Consider the following 24,052-nt stretch of genomic DNA (forward strand, 5'->3'; position numbering starts at 1 on the left):
TGCTAAGAGCAATGAGATCCACAACTGCCCCAGCCCCATATAGTGAGAGAAAAACTCCCAAAAACCAGAGTTCCCCCTCCCCCCTGCCCCATGTCTCAAGCACTGGCATCAATACCTCTTAGCAACTCAATAGGAAAAAAAATCACAAGTGAAAAGGAAAGAAAAGGGAAGGAAATGAAAGGAAAGAAAAAGGAAAGGAAACCCAACCCCCAACAGTGGGTCTGACCTGGTTATTCCTGCCCCAGGAGGTGCCTCAGCAGAAGAGTTGCCAAATTTGCTGTTGTGCCTTTGGTGGCACTTTTGAAGGGCACAGCCCCTATGTGAGGTTGCTGAGGACAAAACCTGCCCCCAGCTCATTTTGCAAGCAGTTCATGACCACCATCCACCTGTGTGTTTATTTTAGTGAGCACTGCCAGGTGTGCTGTCACCATCTCACCTGACCCTGATTAATTACTTATTTATATTACTCAAATCTTTCTGCCAAGAAAATGACGGGGTAGGGAAACAAAATGCAGCATTACAAACATGCAAAGGTACAGGGACTGAAATGTGTGATTCCCACAGCAATGCGGTGAGGCTGGAGAGGAAAACCATCACTTGGGATAGGACTGGGAAGTGCTACTTCCCAGTAACTATGACACCACCTCTGTGGCCATGGGCAAATCATTTACTGCTGGTCTCAGTTTCTACACCCCTTCTAGTGTGTGCCCTGACACAGTGGGAATGAATAATTTATTCGTGTGATGTATGGCATGTCCTCATCCTGGGTACTGCTGTTAATGAAGAAAAAATGAGATTAGTTCTTTATTTTGCAGTGCTGAAGGTTCATGTGTAAAGTGCTCTGAATTCAGAGAGCATTCCATGTGCTGTCATACACTCCTGTTTTATTACTGCATGGATGGGGGTCTCTGATGCTGTGGGAACAAGGACTAAAGTGCTTGATATTTTAGCTAATTCTGTGGCTGAAATATTAATCCATTTTTAGACTCTATGTGTTGTTTAAGATGAAAAAGCAGTAAACTTGAGTGATAACTTAAGACCAGAAACCTCTTTTAAATATCACAGTGAACTTAAATAAACCTAAAGGCTAATAGGTGTGCCCGGTTTGCCTCCTATTTGCTAAACCATTCTGCGGACTCAGGAGACGAAATAACAGAAGTTTCCTCCAGTCCCCAGTGCAGAAACTCCGGCCACGGTGCTCATGTGAGGGTGGCACAGAGACACAGGGCTGCGAGAGTCAGGGCTGGGGGTTTTGTGAGAAGGGGAGGATGTTATCAGCTCACACTCTGGAGATGCTGGCTCCTGCCTTGACTGTTTGTCGCCCTCCTGCTCGGCAAAAGGCAGCGCCTGGTGCGCCCCTGCCTCCCCTCCCTGCCCGGCACCGCGGCGAGTCCCCAGCCCTCCTGAGATGAGGCAGCCTCCTCCCGCTAATGGGCATCTGAAGGTAAACCACACTTTTAGACGCTGTTATTAATAACGTGATCATGAACACAAATCGGAAAAGCTGCTGCAAGCCCTAAGGTGGTTGCCATCCCCAGTACGGAGAATTAAGCCGGATGGACAGCGCCGGAGCGAGTTCCACTGCCGGGCTCCGGCCGGGGAGGGGACAATGGGGCCAGGGCCGAGCGGGTGTCACCCCGCGCACAGCCCGGCCCGGCCCGGCCTGTCCTTCCTTCCTTCCCCCGACCCTTCGCGGCGCCCACGCTCGCTCTGCCCGCGCTGGTGCCGCAGCCCGGCGGAGGGTTCGGGCTCGGGCTCGGGCTCGGGCTCGGGCTCGGGTTCGGCACCTGCCCGGGCCCGGCCGCGGCCGCGCGCCCTTTATGGCCGGAGCGGGCGCGGTGCGCGCTCCCGCGGGGCCGGGCCGGCTGCGTGTGCGGGGTGAGCGCTGAGGGCAGCGGGTCCCGCTCCCAGCGAACAATGGCAGCGGCGGCGCTGCCCGGCACCTCCTGAATGGGCGCAGGCCTGGGGGGGGCGGCGGCGAGGAGGAGGAGGAGGAGGCGGCAGCGGCGGCGGGGCGAGGCGGGAGCCGCCGCCTCCCATCCTCCCTCCCGCCCTCCGCCCGTCCCTGCGCAGGGAGCGCGGGGCCGGGGGGCCCGTCCGTGAGGCGGCGGCGGCGGCGGGGGAAGGGGCGGGGGCCGGCGGCGGGAGGCGGGGGCCGGGGGCGGGCGCGTCCACCTGCGCGCGCCGGGCCCCGGGCGCATGGAGCAGCGCTGAGCCGCAGCACCGGCAGCGCCCGGCGGGCGGGGGGACCCCCGCTCCATCGCGGGCCCCGCGCCGAGGTGAGTCCCGCCGCGGCGGAGCTTCAGCCACACACACACCCCCCTCGTCCTCCCCTCCCGTGCCGGCACACCGCGGGGGCAGCGGGGGAGAAGGAGGAGGAGGGGATGCTGATGGCAGCGCCGGCCTGCGCGGAGGCCTGCGGGGAAGTTGCGGGGTGTGTGTGTGTGTGAGGGTGGTCTGAGGTGACGGGGGGGCGGTAACTTGGCGCCGTGTCCCCCCCAGGCCGGGCAGGTGCAGCGCGGGGCGGGGGCGCCGCCCCGCCGGGCCCCCCGGCGGCCGCGGGGGCCGCGCTTACTTCAGCCTCGGCCAGAACAAAAACATAATGAAGGATGGGAGGGGGGATGGGATTCTTATTTTTATTTAAGGGGGGAAAAAAAAAAAGCCCCAGCCATGGGAGTAGCTGTCACCGCGCGCATTAAACTAGAGAACTGGCTAATCAAATAAAACTGGCTCATTGTCTGAAACTCTATCCCAGCGCAAAATGCGGCTGTGAATGTAATTAACCATCTGTCTGGCGGGCGGCGGAGCGCCGGGTCCGTGCGGTCGGCACCGGGGCGCTGCCGTGCCCGAGCCCCGGGATGTGCCCGGTGTGTGTGCAGGAGGATGCTGGAGCGAGCGGGGGGGGATGAAATCCTTGCTCGGCTGCGGGGCGGGCGAGCGACGCGCGGTGTGATAGATGAACCCAAACAAGCCGTGAGGCAGCGGCGATGACCGCCGAGGCGATGGGCTCGCTGTGGGCTCGCTCCGCCGCGGGGAAGCCGCGCACGATGGGTGCGTATGGGGGGATCCGCGGCCGGCAGCCGTGGGTGGATGCGTGAGGCCGGAGGGAGCGGTGCGCCTGTGCGAGCCGAGGCCTCAATGAGCCTCTTGCGGGAAAACAAAACGGCTCCGTGCGCCTTAAATCCTCCCGGAGGGGTTTTTTTTCCCCCCCCCGCTCTCGTTTCCGGCGGTTCGCTCGGTTCTCCCCCTGCCCCGTGCCGGCCCCGAAACCTCTGTGCAGCCATCAACATCCTGGTACTCGGCTGTGCCGCGCCGGAGGTACCTGCTGGCATCGCTGGAGCGGCGTGGTACTGCGGTAACACCGAGCCCGCTGCTGCCAGCGGGGCTCCGTGTGCCTCTACACACGCTCCTGCCTCTCGCTTTGCTGTTCTACAATTATTTTTTTTTTTTTTGGTGGTTTAGTAAAGGAATAATACAGAGGGTAAAAAAAATATAGCGGCAGCGCTCAAGCAGGTAGGATGCAATTTAAAGTCACTCCGGCTAATACCCCATGCAAGACTGCATTTGTTAAGGTATGTGAGCTGTGCAGAAGGCAGCAGTCTTTAGTGAATCACTTTTGAAAAACAAATACTTGACAAAAGAACCAGACCTGCTAAATGGATAACAATTATGTAAGCCTATAGTAGGTTTTGATGTATGTCAAGTCTGTTAAATAAATCAACCTGTTCAGTGAATAAATCTGCTCTGCACCAATGCTTTATTATAATTTTTTTAAAGGGGAATAAACCTGTGTATTTAAGACGTTTTTACTGATGTGAATCTCGTGGCCAAGCCCCATAGCTGCCAGTGACACAAGACAAATCCGTGGGGAGGGTGGGGTGCAGGAGCGTGGGGAGGGATAAGGTGGATATTAAAAATACACAAAGATGTGCATAAGCATTCCTAGTGATAAAATTCTCACTGATCCATGTCTTGATGGAGTATTTGCTTTGCAGTGGCAATGGCCCATACAAAGCTACATTGATTTAGCTTGCTCTGTTCACGATGGCAGTTCTGGTGAATAATTATTTTCCCAAAAGCCCTAACCAAGGGAAGAAAGAGAGTCCCTGCTTGGCCTACACAGTAGTACAGTATCTTTGAAAGCGCGTATCCGGCTGCAAATAAAGAGAGCCAGTTCAAGTGTTACTACACTCAGCAGGAATAAAAGGGAGGCAGAAAAGGGGAGCACCCGGCCGCCTTCCCCGTGTGCCTCGTCCCCTTTTCCCTCTCTGCTCCTCGCTTTGGGGGCGGGGAGGGGGGGATTTTTCTGCGTTTGTTTTTCCTTTTTTTTGTGTTTGCTGTTGCCTTTTGGAGGCAAGGCTCTGGCAGCCCACTTAAACGTTGAGTTCTGAATGCTGAGGAGTCTCTTTCAGATTGAAAAAAAAAAAAAAAGAGAAGAGGCTGTGGCCAGTGGGTTTTAGCTTCTGTAGCTGGGACAGGGGGTACGTCTGTGTGGGGCAGTGCCTCGGTGGTGTCCTTCTCTTTTGAGGTGGTGGGGCCTCGTGGATGTTTTTGTGATGGGTCACGTGTGCATCTTTTTTCCAGCTCTGCAAAGAAAAGCACGAAAAGACTCAAAAATGTGCTTGCAGGACCAAGAAGGCCCCAGGCTTGGGCAGAAAGGGCTCCCAAACAAAGGGGTCCAGGTTGGATCCTGGGTGTTGGATCCAACCATCGATGCGAGGTGCATTTTTTGGATATTAAGGCTTTTCCACCCAAGCGTGCTGCTTTCCCCCAGCACAGCAGTGAACCATCCCCTTGAAGTTTATGCCCCACTGCAACCAAAAAGCAGCAGTAGGAAATAATCTTTTCCTTGGGCTGAATCCAGGGAGGAGAGCCATGGATGCTCCAGGCCTTGCCCTGGTCCTTGTGTGGGGGCTCTTTGATGCTTTTGTTGCTGAGTTTGTGTTTGGCCTCGGGAGAGGTGGGTAGCCTGACTATTTACCAGGGTAAAATTGCTATTGCTTCTCAGTAATGACAGCTTTTGGTCTGTGAGGGTATTTAAAAAAAATATTTTGAGAATTGGGAGCAAAATAATTGTTATGTAATCCACCTGTTACGTTCAAAGTCCTGTTTTCCACCTGGGAGAGGATTGCACTTTTTTCTTTTTATGCTAGATCTTTGTGTACTTTTAGCCCCGCTTGAGTTGGCTTTATAATCATTACCTGTGTATACAGTCAGGTGCTTGACGAGCCTGATTTTGTGGAAGCTGCCAGCAGTGAGTAAATGAGCCATGTGGCATAAAACTGAGCAAACCATGTTTTGCTGGTACCTTGCTCTTCCCTTTTTTCTCTGAGCTGGTCGTACACACCCTTAGTGTCACCTGTGCAGGGCTCTGGGCTGTTCTAGCACAGGGACCCACCTGATTTTTTGCCTGTATGTGATGGGAGAGGCGTGGTGGGATCTCAGCCTTTTGGTTTTTTTTTTTTATTTTAGGGCTCCTGGGTGCTGTTACAACCAAACATTAAATAATTGCCACTCGTTGTGTTGTGTAGGAAGCAGTGAAGTTACAGATGCTGAAGATGATGAGCTGGTTTGAGCATCCAGGCGTGGGGATTTACCTGAAGGATGCAGGAATTGAGGATAAAACCTGTTGTGCTGCCTGTGCCAGAGGGGGTTGGTAGCAATGGGGAAATTGGGGAGTGTGTGGGAAAGCTGAGCCAGAGTGAAGTTTGCAGGAGGAGCTGTCAGTTCTACAAATGAGTGTTGAACCCTTACCCTTAGCAAATTCTTCTCTAAGAACGGCCAGGGGAAGTGGCTTTGGTGCCGTGGTGCTTTGGGCTGTGGTGGTAGTGCTGGGTGGATTTTGTTTGCAGTTCAGGGGAGTAGCATGTAATCTGTGTAATGCTGCTTTTGTGTGCCTCTATTGCAAATTGATGTCTGGGGAATGACATGAAGCAAAGGCTCTAGACCAGCAGGTCTGTGATATTTTTGTAGCAATGTCTTTTTATTCAAAGCAGGTGTCATGGAGATCTTTCATCCCGGGATTTCTTTCATCCCTGGCGTTTGTTAGCTCGTGTTAAAACTTTAAATCTTGAGAATTTCTTCTGTACAGAAGGTGTTCCTCATGTTGCTCTGGCATGGGCTGAGCTATGATTATGCAGTCTCCAAAGAGTGACAGGGATGAGGTGGATCTGTGTCTGCATTGCTACGTCAGCGCTGTGAATAAGCCAGGGACGTGGCCCAGTGCCCTCCAGTCACAGGCAGGGTCTGTGCCAGCTCAGATGGAGGAGCTGCACAGAGATCTGGTGATCCCTGGGCAGAGTTTTCTTCTAACCCTTAAGCATTCAGAAGGTGATTTGTGCCCAGCAATCTGAGCTCGTATTTGCAGTCTTGTTTGCTTTTAAAAAAAGCTTTTGACTATGAGATAACTGATTTGCTTAATTTATCCAAGCTCTCGTCTCGATAGTCTCCCATGATGGAAAATTCTGCTAGCTAATTGTTGCCTTTCACTGATCTTATACATCTTTGTTTTGTGCTGCATCTTCAGAATCTGGGTGGATGTGTGACTAGGAGTTTCTGATCAGTCTCCTTGTCTTGATTTACTGGTGTTGCTCCCTCCTGGGAAGGTGGAACCACAGTCTGCCGGCTCAACAGCATTGCTTCTGCTTGGACCCCAGCTAATTAATTCACTCCATCAGTTAACCACCTTTCTGAATTGTCACTATCAGGACTGTGATCTCTGTCTCTGCCAGGAGCTGTTGTTTTCCATAGGTATCAGATCAGAGTGCCTCTGAGCTAAGGAGGGAGCTTGAGGTGAGACTTGTGATGTCACCTTGAGTGGTGATGCAGTGCCAGTCTGGTGTGTCACTGAGGCTGGCAGGAGCAGCAGAGGTTCTCGTGTTCTTGACACCAGTTAGGGGGTTTTTTTGCCAATTTGTCAGCTTCCTCCTCTTGCTTCTGTGAGGTTTCTGTTGTGCAGAACCCATCCTCGTGGTGGGTTTAGTGTGAAGGTCCATTCCTGCTTTGGGTGTTCCCTGCTGGTGTGTGGAGCTGTTTCACGCTGCTCCCTTGGAGAGAGGAGTGTCAGGATTTCTAAAATAACACCAAGCAGCTGAGGTGTTTTCTACCTCTGCTCTCCCCTGGAGTAAGTTGCTCCTCACCTGCTAAAACCCAACATTGTCACTGTCCTTTTCCTGACTGCTGAAACTGGTGAGAAGTGGCTGATGCAGTGTGACTGTAACATTTTGAGGCTATTTGGACACTCACATGGAGTTATCAGGAAAATGAGCTCTTGTGAATCTTGCAGGACATGGCCAGACTCTCAGGAGTGGCTTGGGGTGCTCAGAGCACTCCTGAGAACTTCTTGGTTGTTTCATTCCCAGCATGAGACCTGGGGCACAAGTTCCAGCTCTTTCCCTGTTCCATTCCAGGTGAGGTCCCTGCCATGCTCTGGAGCTGTGTCCTTATTAAAAAATTCAGATTCCTTTCCTTGCACTTGGGAGGATTTTAATTGTGAATAACAGCACAGAGGAATCAAATGTAGAAAAGAAAAGTTCTGTGGGTGAATTTTGTTTCCTGTACAATGTCCCAATGAATGAGTTGAGTCTTTGATGGAGGAAAGAAGCTGAAGCCTTATGAAGGGCCTGTTTATTTGCATTAATTATTTTTTATTAGTTACAGCATCCTTAGTCCGTTGGCAGTAGAAGAGCCCAAAGTAAGAATATTAATTCTTCAGAAGTTTTTCAAAGCTTGCATTTTTCATAAGAAGCTTGTGAAGCTTCAAATCTAAAGCTTCCAAAGCCTTTTTTTTTTTTTTTATTCTTCAGAAGTGCCACTGAAGCTCTTTTTTAAATTTTCCGTATTTTAGCTGAAACTATGAGTTTTACAGATGAAAAAAAAAAAAAGTTCTTTCCCATCCACTGCATTGGCCCCAATTTTCAGGTCCCTGGCTGGGTCAGCTAAACCCTCTGCAAGCATCAGCTGTGCTCTGGAGAGCAGGTGTGGACCCTTTGGTACTAATTTTGTGTCCTTTTCCCCCTCTGGTTGAGGTTTTGGTTGGGATTTTTCTCGGTGGCTGAAGCACAGATGGATATGAAAGGTGGGTTTGTTTGTGACTGGCCCGTCAGGACAATACTTGACCTTCACAGTTGTTGAATAACTTCAGAGAAATACTTAACTGCTTCATGGGAGCAAGGAGGATGGCTGGGAATTTAACCACAGGGGTTCTGGTGTCTGTTTGGTCAGCAAGCAGCAATTTTTTTCTGGTAGCCTCACAAGGTCATGTTTTAATATTCTGAATATGAATTTAAGGGTCATGCTGGTATTTCAGTGGTAATACAGATGGATGCTGGGTCTTGTTTCGTATTGCTCCAGGGAATGGAGCAATTAGTAATCTTGGCTCTCTCTGAACCTTGAGGGGGAAAATGAAAATTGCCTTTTTCAGGGTGGTCACTGTTCTCATTTGCATGAAGAGAACTGTTGGGGAATGAGATAATTTTAGCTACAAAAAGTTGTGATGGGTTCTTTTGCTTAGTGTTGTTGCTAACATTACATGGACAGGTTAACCTTAGTGATTTAATGTGGCAAGATGGGCAGAATTTTTGGAAAGATCAGAAGGGAAAGTGCTGCTGCCCACAATTTTTCAGCTCCTGTTAAAACAAACAAGCAAACCCCAACCTCCCTGGCACAGCTGGCTCTGTAGGGAGCAGCACACAATAATTTCCCATGCTTTGTTTATGCCTGCCTCTAAGAAAATCTCCTATATCAAAATCACCTGTCCATGCAGTGACTCGCGTGTGTGAGGCATTCATTCTGCAGTACGTGGAGCATTCATTGCCAGCTCCTGCAGGAATTCAGCTGCCTATGATACAAGCAGCATGGCTAATGGGTAACAGTGGAGCTTAGGACCATTGCTAGCCCATGGGTTGATGTGAGGAAGAGGAGCCACGTGGCATTAGCCCAGCCAGGCATGGCAAATGTGGAGGAACCCCTCAGCTGAAACCTCCCACAGAACAAATAATTTGTCCTAACCCAGTAACCTTCACTTACTTAATTGTATTATTTGTCTGGTTAGTTTATCGTTTGATGGAGAGAGTTTGTACTGCAGGAAGAGGAGTTTTGTTTATTGTGGCTGCTTCTTTGGTTAATTTGTGCTCGTTCCTTGCTGGGTTTGAATGGTGCCTCATCAGCAGATACAAACAGCAGCCTTTTGGGAGGTGGATGGGAGGCTGTGTTTCCAAGGAGTTTCTGCTTTGAAAGAATGAATTTTTGATTGGCTTGATTGCTCAGCATCACAATTTATGGCTGTTTCAGGCAGCACAAAGTTGTGTTTCAGGATTTACCTCTAGGTTATAGTTCATGTTCCTGTACAGTGTTGAGCTAAGAACCACGTGCTGCTTACAGTTCTCTCCTTCTGCAAAGGGTGTTTAAAACCTGGTGCTTAATCATCAACAGGGTCAGGTGCAGATTTCACCCTTTGGGAGCATTTCTGGCATTGCAGGAAGGATGGGCACTGCTTGTGCTACAGAGCTGGGCTCATTAGTGATGATGTGTTGGCCCTTCTGTGGTTGCTTTTGTGTGGAATTACTGATTCTGATTGCTGGTGGATGGAATTACGGCTTCCAATTCGTGTGTTAAGCAAACCCTGGTACTTCAGGTTCTGTGTGGCTTTTTTCCCCCCTATAAACTACATCCTCCCTTCCTTCCTTGTGTCTTGTGTAAGGTATTCACCAGTCTGCGTGCTGGATTCCTCATCAGGACGAGTTCAAGTTAATCCTGGTTCTTGGATTAACTCTTCAACCACTACAGGTGGTCTGGAGGGATTTTTGGGTGGAATGAGTGGTTTGAGACTGAAAACAAAACAAGCTCAATGCCAGCAAAGAGCCAAGAGCAAGACTAGAGGAAGGTGGCCCTAGGAAGGGATTACTGCTGGGACATTTCAATGAAAGTGGTGGGGAGAAGAGGGAAATGCTGCTTAAATTGTGTTTTGAGTGTTCTTGGCGTGGTGTGGTATGGGAAAGTCTTCATCTGCATTGTAATCAGTGAGTTTGTGTGTGGTGGAGTCCAGATACTGTATCAGAAATGCTTAATGACTCTCTTGTGCCTTAAACCTCATGTGAAAGCAGAAGGGTTATGTTCCCCATTGCAGCCAGCAGTAAACATAAAATATCTGAAATCTGCAGCTGACAATGTAATTTATGAGTTCTCACCCTGCATTCCTGGGCTGATGTTAAAAGGCAGTTTGCAATATTCACATTATATATATATAAAATATATTGTATCTATATAACACACAATTATATTTAAGGGTATTATCCTGTATTATAATCTATTATTTAGTTAGGCCTGGGCATTTGCTGAAGGGACTGTGTTAAATCACTGCTACATTTGTGAGGATGTGTGGCTCAGAGTTTAATCAGTATTTTTGTTACTTTGTTAATACTTTCATCCCCCTCCCTGCATTTATGGGTACAGCTATACCCTGTGGTGGTGCCTGCTAAACTTGTTATCTGTGGCTGTTTGAATAATTTATTTTGGGGCAGTATAAGGCTGCTTAAATATAAATAACAAGAGGGGAGTGGAGGGGTTGGAATGAGCATTTCCAGCTCTGATGGGGACTCTGCAGGGTCTCCTCAGAGTCCCCAAATGCTTCACACTCTGCTCTGTCTATCCTTGAACAACTTCTGTGCATTGCATGGTAAATGGAAGTCAGAACACTTTGTTTGATGTTATTTATTCAAATCTGGAAAGGATGGTTGTGCAAAGACCAAAGAAAAATGGTTTTAGTCTGACAAATGCCAAGGGTTTTTGTTTTGTTTTTAAAGCCCAAACAAACCCTTTGGGATCCTTGGCTGGGTATATAATAGCATGAAATACACCATTCCTTTCATTCTGCTCCCTAAAAATCTAATTTTTTATGCATTTAAAGTGGGAGTTGAGGCAAAAACAGAGTTTAGCTCTGTTGACCTATATTTATGAAAAGAGAAGGCTTGCTAAGTGTTGCAAGAAAAGAATATACAGTGCTGTTGGTATACTCTGACAAAATGTACACACATACTAAAACCACTTCTGGGCTTCTCATCTTCTTACTGAATGTTTAAGCCCTTTCCAGCCAGATTCAATCCATTTTTACAGTTCATGGCATGCATATTCAGCTGCCATTAATAGCCATGAAGAAGGGCAGCAAAACAAGCAATCTAGAATAAGCAAGGGAGAGTGGTGGTGCTGAAACCCTCCCTGATCCCAAGGTTTAAAGGTGAACTTTTCAACTTTTCCCCCGTTTCCTTTTTGTTGTTTTATTTTTTTAATTCAGCCCACTCTCTATAAAGTGCAGTTTAATGGTTATCATGCTGCTTGTTGCATAACTGTGGCACAGATGTTATTTTTTTGTAATGTTGCCTGACATATTTAAAAGAGAAAGAGAGGAAGGGAATTTATACCCTTTGGAGATGAATATGTGGAGCCTATTAGTCTTAAAAAAAAGTGTGAAGAGCTAGTTAGAGCTGGAGCTGGCACATCTCTGAAAGGCTGATCTGTGGAGTGGAACTCTTCAGATAAAGAATGACCGTGTTTTATCTTCTGGAGTTTGTTGTGTGTGCTACCAGACATCCTAAAATCCACACTTGGTGGGGTACGTAATGTTTAGGCACAGGATTAAATATTTTATGGAACTGAGACCAAATCCAAATGCATATTTAATAAAATGCTCTCCAGAATTAAGTTTTACAGGATAATCACTGGTGGTGCTCAGAGTTAAGGGATGGGAAGATGAAATGCCTCACTCAGCATGGGTAGTGCTGAATGTTTAAGTGTTTGTTTCACTGCAGCTGCAAACAACACCTTTAAAGTTGCTTTCTTATGAAGCTTTAACTGAGAAAATAAAGTTAGAAGTACAGTTTTAGCAGAAGGAAAAAATTGCATTCAGGCCTACCATTTCCTTGTGGCATAGGCATGAGAACATGAAATCATCTCCTTTTGGCATTTCTAACAACATTAGAAGTTTTAAAATAGTAGAAATGCAAATAATGAATGAAAATGGCAGCTGCTGTATTTATATTTATTTGTGTATAATAACAGGATGCCTGGTGTTTCAGATCAGCACAGTGGATTGCCAGAGTATTTGTTTTATAAACATGGATAAAGCTGCACAACCCACCTCTGCCTGCTCTACAGAGGAGCAAACCAGCTCACAGGGAAGTTAATGACCTGCTAGAAATGCAGTTGGGAAATGAACCCAAGAATCTTGGCTTCCCAGCCCTTGTTTGAGCCTGGGCAGTGGGATAACTGAGATAAATTGATGAGGGGGAAGAGAGAAAAGGGAGAAATGACACCCACTATCATGGAGCATCTTTTTGAAGTTGTGGAGTAAAGATAATTCAAATGATTCTTCTAAAATAACTTGAAAAAAAAAAACCCAAAACAGGTGAATGGTTATAAAAACAAACAGAACGAAACCTGAGAGTGTTTTTGACTTGCTTCTGCCTACGGCAAGACATTTTGGGTTGGTTTTTATTTTGCTTTTGTTCTGCCCTTTGCCCCTCCCTCTTGCTGGATTACCTACTACAGGAAATAGCAAATTATGCAAAATAAATCCTAAATTACAGCTGGAGGAGGCAGGAGCTGCTGTGTGAGGGTAGAATCGCAGAGGCTCAGCTGTAAATTTTAGGTCAGTCCTTGTGCCTGGGCTTTTCTCCACCAAGAAGCTGCTGGGCTGTGAGTTCATTCCTCATCTCTGGTGGTCCCTTGCTCCATCAGAGGCAAGGCTTCCTCTCCTGGCAGGTGAACACAGCTCGAGGGGCTGGGAATTTTCTCTCTTTCCAGTCCAGTGACACCCATGCACTGTTTAGTGTGTGGGGCTCTGAAAACATCTTCTTCTGGCTGAGAATGGATGGAAAATGGAAAATCCTTGGAAAATCCAAGGCTGAAATAGAAGGTTCATGCTGATGCAAGCTGTGTTTACTTTTGAAAATTCAGTTTATTAAACTCAAGGCTGCAGAACTCCAGGGATCAGTGATGCTGTCTGAACATCACCTTCCGCACCGCACAAGCAATTTTTCAAAATTACTTTTTTAATTAAAAGTTGTATCGGTTTAATGCGAGTTAAAGGAAAGTTCACAGGCTTAGCGTTGTCTGCAAGGTTTGGGAGAGAGCCTTTTAAAAGTTTATCCAAAATAGTGAATATGCATGGGGAGAGAGGGAAATCTCCTTCTGGACTCAGCCCCTGAGGGATTGCAGGGTGAAGGTATTTATTGATTATCAGTCCAGCTCTGCTCCCATTACCTTCAGAAGGAGCTGCAGAGCAGCAGAGTTGGAATATGAACATAAGGAAAACAAGGAGGACTCGAGGTACAGCAGAGGAAAGTCAATACAGAGCTTATTTAAATGTCAGCTGCCTGGAAGAGCTGTGCTCAAAAGCTGTGAGCAGAGATTAGGTCTGGGACACGCCTGGGAGGGAGGGAGGTGACTGAGCAAGGCTGGTGCTGTGGGCTATGCTGCAAAAGGAAGATGCTGAGAAGGGAGAAGAAAGTGCTGGCTGAAAATTGCATCTGCCAATTAGTTGTGAGCAACTGATTGGAGAAGTTGTGTGGCTCTTGGACAGGGAAGGCTGTGATTGTAGTTGGTGGGCGATCTGATCCATGTTAACGGTGTTATTCATCAGCACCGATGACAGCGATAAGTGACACCCATTACAAATCTGTTTACTACCTCTAGATAATGTGTTTAGTTTCTCAATGTATGTGCAGGGTAGGGAGGCTCTGTAAGCACAGGATTTCTGGAATTTTATAGAACTATAGAATATCCTGGCTTGGAAGGGAGCTACAGGGATCATCGAGTCCAGCTCTCAGCCCTTTGAATCATTTTAAATCACATTGACTTTATTTACCCAATAGGTCAGAGTTGTAATTCTGTGGCATTTGTCATTGTAAGTGCTTTTATATTTGGGAAAAAAAATAACTGGTTTGTAGAAGAATAGCCCAGTTCTGAATTTTATGGCCATTTTTATTTTGGAAAGTTAGCTACTAATTATGTGTTGTAATAAGTAGTTTTATTACAGTTGTGCCTGAACTAGAATTAGGTTGAGCACCTTCACACAGGAAACATTATTGAGTCAACCTCCAAAATGTTGCACTTGGGGATGTGGCTGAGTGGTGGACTTGGCAGTGCTGGGTTAATGGTTAGACTTGATGGTCTAGGAGGTCTTCTCCAACCTAAATGATTCTACAAAATGCTCAGCATTTTAGGCAGGACTGGAGCTGAGAAAGACGGGGTGCTGTAGCTGTGCTATAGCTCATGACAACCCAGCCAAGTTTTCCTTTATTTTGTCAGTCTCCTGCATAATTCTGAATGGAGTTCAGAATGTTCAGAGTGTTTTTGTCTTCAAGGATGTGAGTGCCTTGTGCATGTGATAGCCAAAGGAAGGCTTTAACATCCAGCCTGTTTCTGGATGTTGGTTCCCTGGCACGGCCAAACTTTGTCTCGACCCTGTTCAAGAGCTGTGTGGTGTGACAAGTGCTTGCTGAGGCCAGTGGGGCCATGAACATGGGAGCAAAGCACAAAACAAACTCTGCTTTGGATGTGTTTCTTTGCCATCTACATAAACACACAGCCACAAGTGTTTGTGTTCTTACAGTCTTGTTGTCCCACATTGCCTGCAAACCTGAATTTACTAAACCCATCCCAATGCTGCACGTGATCCTCTCCTGCAGAGAGGATGGGAGAGCAAACACCCGGCTCTGTTTGCATTGTGTGATGCTCTTCTGAGCAGAAGACATTTTATTGTCCAGAGGGGCAGGTGACCAAGCTGGGCAGGCAGGGATTTTACAAGTAAATGGGATGTGAAGTTTCTGTCCCCCTCTCTGGCATTGTCTTTTATTTTCCAAATATGTGATGACAGCAGAACAGTGGACAAGGGAAGTAGGTTTGCTTTTAAAATACACAGGAGGTATCATTGAGCCAATGCTGACTTCTCTCCTGACCCTATAAAAGTGCCATCTCTTTTCTGTCCTGTTCACCCCTCTTGTTCAGTGGGATTATTACTATGGGTGTGTTTGCTTCCCAGGAGTGTCCTGAAAATCAGAGCTTGAAAAGTGGGTTGAGGAAGTTTTTCAGTACTGCTGTAAAAATACTTTTTGATTTCTTTTAGTAAAAAGAAGTTTAGTTCCTTCTCTGCTGGAGTTTCCTCCTTGTATTTTTTCTGTTGCTTGTGTGTGGTATCCCATGGCTCTTCCAGTCTGCATCCTGCTTTATAAAATGTTACATTTTATCCTGTATTGACATTTTATCCCATGTTGGAGCATCAGTTTTTCAATATGCGTCTTATTACACAGAATGGTCATGGCAGGCAACCTTCAAAGTTTGGGCTGTAAAACTTCTTCCCCTTTAGATGACATAGAGGAGTTCTCATGCTTAATTGAAAGGTTCAGGATTCTATTTTCAAGACTTCTATTCTAGTGAAAGGTGGAGAGCTCTTTTTGCAGATTACTCGTGGCCAGGACTGATTTCTTGTCCAAAAATTAACCTCTTTCAGCAGTTTTTTTCAAAAGGCAACTGGGGAGCCAGTGGCAAGAGGGGGTAGAGTTAAGAGGAACACTTTCTGTAGCATTTAAATGAGACATTTCTTGGAGGGGATCCTTCCAAGGGGGGTTGACTGTAGGTGGTATTAAAATCCTTGGATGTTACTGGAAGTCAGATTGAAGATGAAGGGAGGGAACAAGGATATCAGTGTTGGGAGGAGTGAAGAATTTGCTCTTGCAGGGCAAGGAAGCACAGCACCTTCTCCCTTACAACTCTCACCTGAAGCCCATGTTTCTTTCCCCTCATGGGCTTCTTTGCTTCTCCTTTGTCTTTCCCTTCAGCATCAAAGCTGCATCCCCTGAAGGTTTTCTTGGCTTCTGGTACCCGGGTTCACACAGGGAATGAGATGAAACAAGGCAAACCTGGTTCTAATCGCTCCCGTCTAATTCTGCTGCATAATGGAGATGAGCAGTACTTACATAACAATATCCTGGGATGTTAATAGATTTAATAACCCAGAAAGGTGGGAAGAGGTTCTGAATTACCTATAAAATGGCATCTAACTAATGAAGTTTACGGGAAGCTCATCTCTTTGAAGGAGAGTCAGATGGTAGGAGCGAGATTTCTGCATATGCTCAGAAGAGGAGACAAAATGAAGCTGCCTGTCCTAATCAGAATAAAACTCCCATTAAAAATAAGTTCTGAGGTGCTGTTGGATTATGCCAGTAACACAGGGATTCTAGTTCAAGTCTTGTAAAAATGTAAACAACAGAGACTCCTTTAGATTTAATCTCTTTTTTCCAAGTGTTGATATGTTCCAATCTTGGGGATTAGAACTCTGTATGTGCCCAGTGAAAACAATTGGTTCATTAATGCTGTTTTGTTAGACCTTGCCCCCCTCTTGCCATGGTGATAAGGGACCTTAATTAGATCCCAGAACAAATGCTGGAGAGCTTGACAAAAAGGAGAAACATGGGGAGGGGGTGGAGAAATCCTGAGATGTTGTTAGCAGATACATGCAGAGAGCTGTATCCTGCAGAGGAGAGACCGTGTTTTATGGAAAACACTGGTTTCCTTTCCCAGGGACACAGCCTGTGCTGCTGGGCTGGAACATCCTTGGACAGTGTGTAGGGCTGGCACTGCAGCTTCCTGCATATGAGATCCTGCTCCCAGGTGTGGGCACCTTGTGCTGGGATTCTGGACAAGGAAAGTGCTGCTGGCAGAGCTGGATTAAAAATGTGTATTCTTAAATCTGCGCTACTGACGTTCCCCATGGAAAGTGGCCAAATAATTGGTTTGATTCGTATGTGAACAAAAAATGTCTGTGTGGAGAGGGTTAGAAAGGGAGAAGGAGGAGAATTCAGAGGATTTTTATGAATGCCATCAGCAGAGAGGGTGTAAGCAAACGGGGGAATTATGGTGCTCAACAATGAAAAGGAAGGCTGACATATAATGTTAGCTGGAAAAAGGAAGAGAGCTTTTTCTGAGAAGCAGATCTCCATGTGGTTTCAAAAAAGCAAGCATGCAGAAACACAGGCATTAAAAATTGAGAAATGCTGGGTTCTTCTGTTTGTTTTCTATTACTGGGTGCTCAGGTTACACCTTCAAAAACTTCCTGTGCCATCGTTCGAGGTAGAACATTAACTTCAGGTTAAAATCTCAGCTTTTCATTAACTGCATTTCCAGTCTGAAATCAGAGGACTGTGGCTATCAGCTCTCATAGCTTTGTTTCCAGTCTTAAATTATGTGCTGCCTGATTACTTGTACTTCATAATTATTCCTTCTTAAATAATCTTTCAATAAACTAAAATAAGATTATCTCTTTGAGTCTCTCATAGGAAGTGTATTTTTCTAGCCATAAGACAGTTGTTCTCTGAGCAACTAATTTATTAATTTTTTTTTATTTTCATGTCAGGTTTTCTGTATCACAGTGACGTGTCGTGGTACACAGGTGAAGATGTTTCAAGCAAAATTTATTGCATTACAAGATGATGCATAAAAGCCAGCCCTGTTGTCAAGGTCTATCAAGCAGTTTAAAGCTTGGAATTGGATCTCTGTCTAGCCTAATATTTTAGGAACTTGTAAGAACAAGGTGTAATTCCTCTATTTTTAAAATAGGCCTCTGCAAAGCATGCATTAAACCTACCAGCATTTTAGTAAATATATCAAAAAGCAGATTCAGGTGCCTGTAGACCTACATCTCATTTAAACACATTATAGTAGGTGCTAAAGTAACCCTGTGAGAGGCAGGTGTTATCTCTGAGTAAATACAGAACTGTCCATCAGCCCTGATGATGTGAGAGTGCCTCTGTGTGATCTCCCTGTGCCTAGGGAAGAAACAGGAGCAGGTTGTGTGGCACTAAAAGGTTCTGGGTTTGGTGTTTTGTGCCTGCTCCTTCTGAGCTGGTTTGGTTTGGTTCTCAGGAGTAAGAAAAGCTCCAGGTATCATGGTTTGGCCAGGTTGGCTGTGACAGTGATGCAATAGGCTTGTTTTAACAAAGGTAGCTTTGTGTTTCCTGAAATGTGCTCAGGAAAGAGAAACTATTTGAAGTTTGCTAAGTATGAGGTGTCTTGCAATTTCTTAGTCATCCACTATTTCTGTGTGTTTCCAATACCCTTTTTCAGGATATTTATTCAAGGTTAACAGAACCTTCTTTACAGTTCTTACTGTTCTTTCAAAACCCTGGCTTTGATTATTTCTTAACTTATCTAGAGAGCACGGTGGCCTTAAACATCCAGGACTATCCAGTATTAATTTCAGTTCTGCAAGAACAGAAAGAGGCTTTTCTTTGGAGCTGAATGGGGACTGAGGTGGGTCAGTTTAAGTTTTGCAATTTTCCTTCACAGACTGAGAGTGACTGTTTGAGCTTAAACAAGTTGTAAGGGTTATAAAGGCAATTTCATGGACCCACAATGGAACGGGATTTCAGATAAATACATACAGGATGGCTGTAGTTTTAGGAACATTAATAAAATAAGAGATGGGTAAAGTAGGGGGAGGAGATTTGAGCTTTCAGATGGCTGAGATGGAGGAGTGAGGAGGGTGAGCAGCAGAACCTCTGCCTGCCATTAACTGGGCCTCAGAATAAACTGGAGACCAGGTGTCCCTGCTCTGTAAACCTGTGGTCTGCAAAATTATTGTCAGATAAACATAACTGCAGGAAAGAAAGCTGTAAACTTGGGCTTTTATGGGTTATAACAATGTTAGTTGTAAATACCCCCATTAAAATCCACCTTTTTCAGACAGAAGCTTCAGGAAAAGTGAATATGAACTCTTGCTGCCTTCAGGAGTGTGGTTGCTACAGAATTCAGGGAAGGTCTCAGTGGACCTGGAGCTGTTCTAGAAGTGGCTGCTGGTGTGGTGTGAGCCTGGTGAAACCAGAGCAGCACCTTTTGAAAATTGCATTCAATGTTTTTAAAGGGTTGGTTCTGTGTTGTACCTGGTTGAATATCTTGGAATTCTGGGGGGAAGAAAGACAGGCAGAGAATAAACCAAATATCACTTAATATTAAGTTGAACTTGCTGGTGGGCTTTGGTTTGAAAGGAATAAAATTAATATTTCTGTCTTGTTAGCCCCTCCATGGCAGACTTGCTGGTGATGGAACTCTCTGACTTGGGTTGGAGTTGCTCTTGTCAGAGCAGGAAATGCACAGTCAAGGTATTAAATAATGTGATTAGATGATCTAGAGGATTTAGTCCTAAATAATTTTTTTTAAGCTGTTGTTCCTAGTGCTTTTATATATTATCTAAGAATAATGCTTGGCTTCTACTAAGTCAAAACATTGTTGGAGAGTTTTTTAAGTTGCCATTTAAAGCTTAGATTTTGAGTTAAAACTCAGACCTTTGCCAATTCCCACCAGTGGCTGTCTGGTCTGTGTGCAGATGCATACAGAGAACAAAGTGGAAGTGCCAAAATGCCAAGTGCTCCCTGTTCCCCAGGGCAGCAGGTTTGCAGGCAGGGCAGCAGCAGCACATGGAAGGTGTGTGACTTCAGGAAGACACCTCTGAGTTAAGCTGATAAAACCTCTCTTTAATCCTTACTCTGGTTTCCACCTACTTCAATTAATTATGGAGATGAGTTGTTAGTGGTGAGTTTTATGAAACTGTGTGTAAACAGTGTGTGTAATGAAAACAATAAAGACCTCATTTGTAGATCAGACATTAGGGAGGTAGGATTATTTCCTGCCTCAAAGCAGGTGTCACTTATGTGGATAGTTCCCTTTGTGTGCAAGTTTCATGGCAGGCAAGTGTTTAGCAGGGAATAGTGCACTTTGGAGAGGTGTCTGGGTTTTACAGGCTGGATTTGTACAGGTCGTGTCCAGCTGGTGCATCCACATCCATGCTGGGTTGCTGGAGCTGTGTAATGATGGTGCAGCCACACCAGCAGAGAGAAGTGTGTGGGACTACTCCTTGGTGGCCTGACTTCTGCTTTTACAGTTTCTCCTGAGCTAATTGTTGAAACCTTGCATTAAAAAAGAAAACCTAAGTAAGGATTGAGTTGAACAGTGTATTTCCAGCGTGTTTGTTCAAAGTCTTGGTTTGACAGCTCAGTGAGTTCTCTTAGGAGATTTTCATCATGTGTCTGAAGTATGTCCAGGAACAGGACTGTACAAGAAGGAATCAAGGTGTGTGGAAATGATGCACAGCTTGTTTAATACCAGACCAGCAATCCCAGTCAGGGCTAGGAGTCGCTTGCCAGGTGTGTGTGCTTGACTCAGCCCTGGGACTCCTTGGCTGCTGTGAGGTGACAGCTAATGCTTGTCTTGGGGCAGGAGGAATGTCTGCTCATCTTCTGCAGCTGGGCTGCTGTTCCTGCCTTCTTTCCAGCCCTCCTAGGCAGAAAAGTAGTTTGGCAAAAAAAATTGGGATGATAACTGTGCCTAAGGGAAGGCTGGAGCTGCAGGGAGCATCACACCACCGTCTCAAAAAAATGCAGCTCTGATCTGGGACATGCTTTGGCTGTGATGTCTTTTGAGTATTGTGGAACAGGTGGCACCATCTGGCAGGTCAAGAGGTGCCCAGGCAGCAGAGCTGCTGTCAGCAGTGGTGGTGATGGAATGGCAGAGATTGGGGAGCAACAGTGGTGGCGATGGAATGGCAGAGGCTGAGGAGCAGTGGTGGTGAGAATGGTGGAGTTTGGGGAGCAGGGATGGAGTGGCAGAGATTGAGGAGCTGTGGTGGTGATGGGATGGCAGAGTTTGGGGAGCAGGGATGGGATGGCAGAGTTTGGGGAGCAGGGGTGGGATGGCAGAGTTTGGGGAGCAGGGGTGGGATGGCAGAGTTTGGGGAGCAGGGGTGGGATGGCAGAGTTTGGGGAGCAGGGGTGGGATGGCAGAGTTTGGGGAGCAGGGGTGGGATGGCAGAGTTTGGGGAGCAGAGATGGAGTGGCAGAGATTGAGGAGCTGTGGTGGTGATGGAGTGGCAGAGTTTGGGGAGCAGGGGTGGGACGGCAGAGTTTGGGGAGCAGGGATGGGATGGCAGAGTTTGGGGAGCAGGGATGGGATGGCAGAGTTTGGGGAGCAGCTTCAGTTGCTGTGCCGGTACCAGAGGAGTCTGCGCGGGGCTGGATGATCCTGCTGGCCTGGAATGGTGCTGGCAGGGAAGCTCAGGCACTGCCTGGCTGTTTGATTTGTCTCCCTGGCTTCCCCTGCCTCGTCTCCTTTGTGTTCCTGGCAGGGAGGCCGTGGCTCGAGCTGCAGATGGTCACAGGGAGCAGGGAGGTGTGAGCTGGCCAGGGGCTGGAAGTGACTGGGAGCCAAGCAACCGCTCACACAGAGCTCTTGCAGGACTGATTCACTGTCTGCATGACCCTTCTACAGCAGACAGCAACCTGTGATGTTGCTCTTTATGCAATTAAAATATAAAATTAATTATGGTAGTTCATCTCACAACTACCCAGAGTTTGTGGTTGGTTTAACCAAGTGATGCAAGTGCAAAAATGTCCAAAAAATTAAATTAGCAAGCTTAAGGTGATGGTGTGGAAGGGGGCAGGAGGTAATTAAAAGATAAGGCTTTGTGAAAAGCTTGATTCTAAGATTGGTAAGCAGATGTTCAGAGGGTAATTTTTTCTTTGTGTTCACTGGGAAGTTTCTATTTTATTCCTGCTTCTCAGTTGATGACAGAATAACAATACAGCTCCCGAGTCTGTTGTGAGCAAACTCCTGTGCACTTTTTTCCATAAAAAATTCTTCTTGCCATATGTGGAAGTTTACCACAGACACATTATTCATGGCTGTGTGATTGTGTACAAGTGCTAAACACTCTTGGTATCCATCAAGAGTTGAGTTCTGCTGCAAAAGCAATGCTCTGGCTCTGTTTCTTACTGGTGGTGTTCATTAGCCAGTGTTTTTAATCCTTTATTTTTCACAGGTTAACCTGAGAATAGGAAGTTATGGTCCAGTTGTGTAAAGGTGCTGTAGACTCCCAGTTCCCAAGGATATTAGTGATGGCAATCAGGCTGCAGAGCAAAAAAAGCCTCCTGATTCTCTGAATCATTCAGTGTAGGGTTCCCTGTACACAACAGGAGCTGGTGGATGTTCATCCATGCATTGTGTTGAAGTGATTTTATTTATGGTACTTTTTATGTTCTAGGAAGAACTGAAGCATTTGCAGCTACAAAGAGCCACTGCAAACTGGTCTGCCCCATCCCTGGAAGTGTCCAGGGCCAGTCTGATGGAGCTCTGAGCTACTTGGGATAGTGGAATTTCTTATTTGTATGGAAAAAGATGAGCTTTAATGTCCCTTCCAACCCAGACCATTGTGTTTCTCTGATTGTCTGGTTTATATAAAATATTTTCTGCAGTTGCACACCAAGTTCTGATCTCCAGTGGTGGGTGCAGGCAGCGATCACCAGGCTCTGCAGGAGTGTCTCAGAGTAAATGAGGTTGTTAATCAAGGCTGGGGCTTCCTCTACTTGCTGAAAGCTAATTAGGACTTGCCCAAAAAGATGCATTTTGAATGGCCTAATTGAACTGTTCAGCAGTTTAATTTGGCTGTAATGGAGGCCTAAAGTTTTGGTTGTTGTTGTGAGAGTAGCAGAAGGCATTCATAGTTTGTGGTGATCTGTGTGTAACAGTGTAGTTACATTGCATCTCCATCTTCTGTGGAATAAACCCCGTGTTCCAGTGGAATAAAAAAGAATCAGAATCCCACTTTTACTGGCTTGGATGCAACAGAGAGCAACCTTATCCCCAAATTCACTGGCAAAATTCGACTGGAGCCTTTCCCTGCTTCCTAAACTCCCCATTATTGTTTTAAGTACATGTATTCAGTATTCTTGATGCCTGTCCTAAAGCTGCATAGCATTTCTGTAAAATACAAAATACCTTGTGACACTTGCCATTTCTTACTACGTGTACGACCTCTGGAATATCTCCAAAGCTCTGGAAAAGAATGAGATTTTCAGTAATGGCTACAGGCATTAAGGGCATAAATACTGTTGAGTATCAGTGGGATTTATGCTCCTAAGTTGCTGTAAATGCTTTTGAAAGTCACATCCAAAATGTATCATTAAGAACAAGATATGCTGCTAGTGTTTTTTAAAGCAGATATGTGATGTAAATGAACAATAAAATGAAAGGTGCTTTATAATGTTATTCTTGTGGAAGAATTGTTAAATACATAATTATTACAAACAGCTGAATTTTGGAGAGCTTTGTTGTCAGGATTGCAGTTTGGTATGTTGATATTCATCCAGCTCCAGAGAGAAAGGAGCTGAGATTTCAGGGCAAAACTCCTTTAGTCTGTTGTTAATCAAGAAGAAATTTCTCTATATTCCTACTGAGACAAGAAAATACCCCCAGTTCCCAAGAAATGTTCTAGTACACTGATTGTTAAATGTAAATGAGACCCTGTCATTAAAATCCATAGATTCACGGTGCTAAATGACAAATTGCAGTTACCACATCGCTTAATACACCATTCTTTTATTTTAATATCTTGCAGGTTTGTTACTGCTCAGCTGTGTCTGGGAGGTTTTCTGGGGGTTTGGGCTGGTGGTTGTTGTGTCTGGGAGGTTTTCAGGTGGTTTTCCAGTGGAAGTTTGTTTTCCACTGACCCTTGAATTTCCTGAAGGCATCAAATGTGCTGTTGCTCCACAAGCAGATTCCTCCTGCTTTTCTTCTCACAAGCCCCACACTGTCTTTTCCCACGTGCTCTAGAGATGGACCATTTCCTCCTCCTTCCTTCCTGATTCCAGCACTGCGTGTCATTATTTAGATTTGCAGTTTCTGAGTTCTCTTCCTGAAGAGGTGGCAATTCCTCTGGGAACGTCTCCGGCGTTTTGCCTGTGCCCAGCTGCTCTCCCATCATATCACTGCGTATTTATGGGGCTGGGCACTCCTATTAGCAGTTGTAGTTACATATTTAAACATACTTCACATAACTAATTATGTTTCATGGCCTGTAGCCAAATTGACTAATTCTGCCTCCTTGAAGCTCCAGAAAAATACACATATTTAGAACGTGGCTGAAACTTCCCTTTAGCGATTCAGTGACATTTCCCTGAGGTTGGGCTGTTTTGGGTGGGCAAATAAAGGTGTTTCAACGTGAGAAAATTTG

At 46.0% G+C, this 24,052-nt stretch overlaps 1 protein-coding gene across 2 annotated transcripts in view; it reads left to right on the top strand.

Moving 5' to 3' along the window:
- Window positions 1–1,269: 1,269 nt before the first annotated feature.
- The window catches only part of NEXMIF (neurite extension and migration factor), a 154,730-nt gene continuing 131,947 nt past the window's right edge, over window positions 1,270–24,052 (top strand). The window contains exon 1 of one of the 2 annotated variants that reach the window (XM_033072499.2): window positions 1,270–1,444. The gene's annotated coding sequence lies outside the window, so the exon portion shown is untranslated. Of the gene's footprint in view, window positions 1,445–2,208; window positions 2,280–24,052 lie in introns of those variants that run through there. The other variant, XM_033072498.2, reaches the window with a different exon arrangement.

This window comes from Catharus ustulatus, chromosome 14 (genome assembly GCF_009819885.2).
Source record: "Catharus ustulatus isolate bCatUst1 chromosome 14, bCatUst1.pri.v2, whole genome shotgun sequence".
Classification (NCBI taxonomy): Eukaryota; Metazoa; Chordata; class Aves; order Passeriformes; family Turdidae; genus Catharus; species Catharus ustulatus.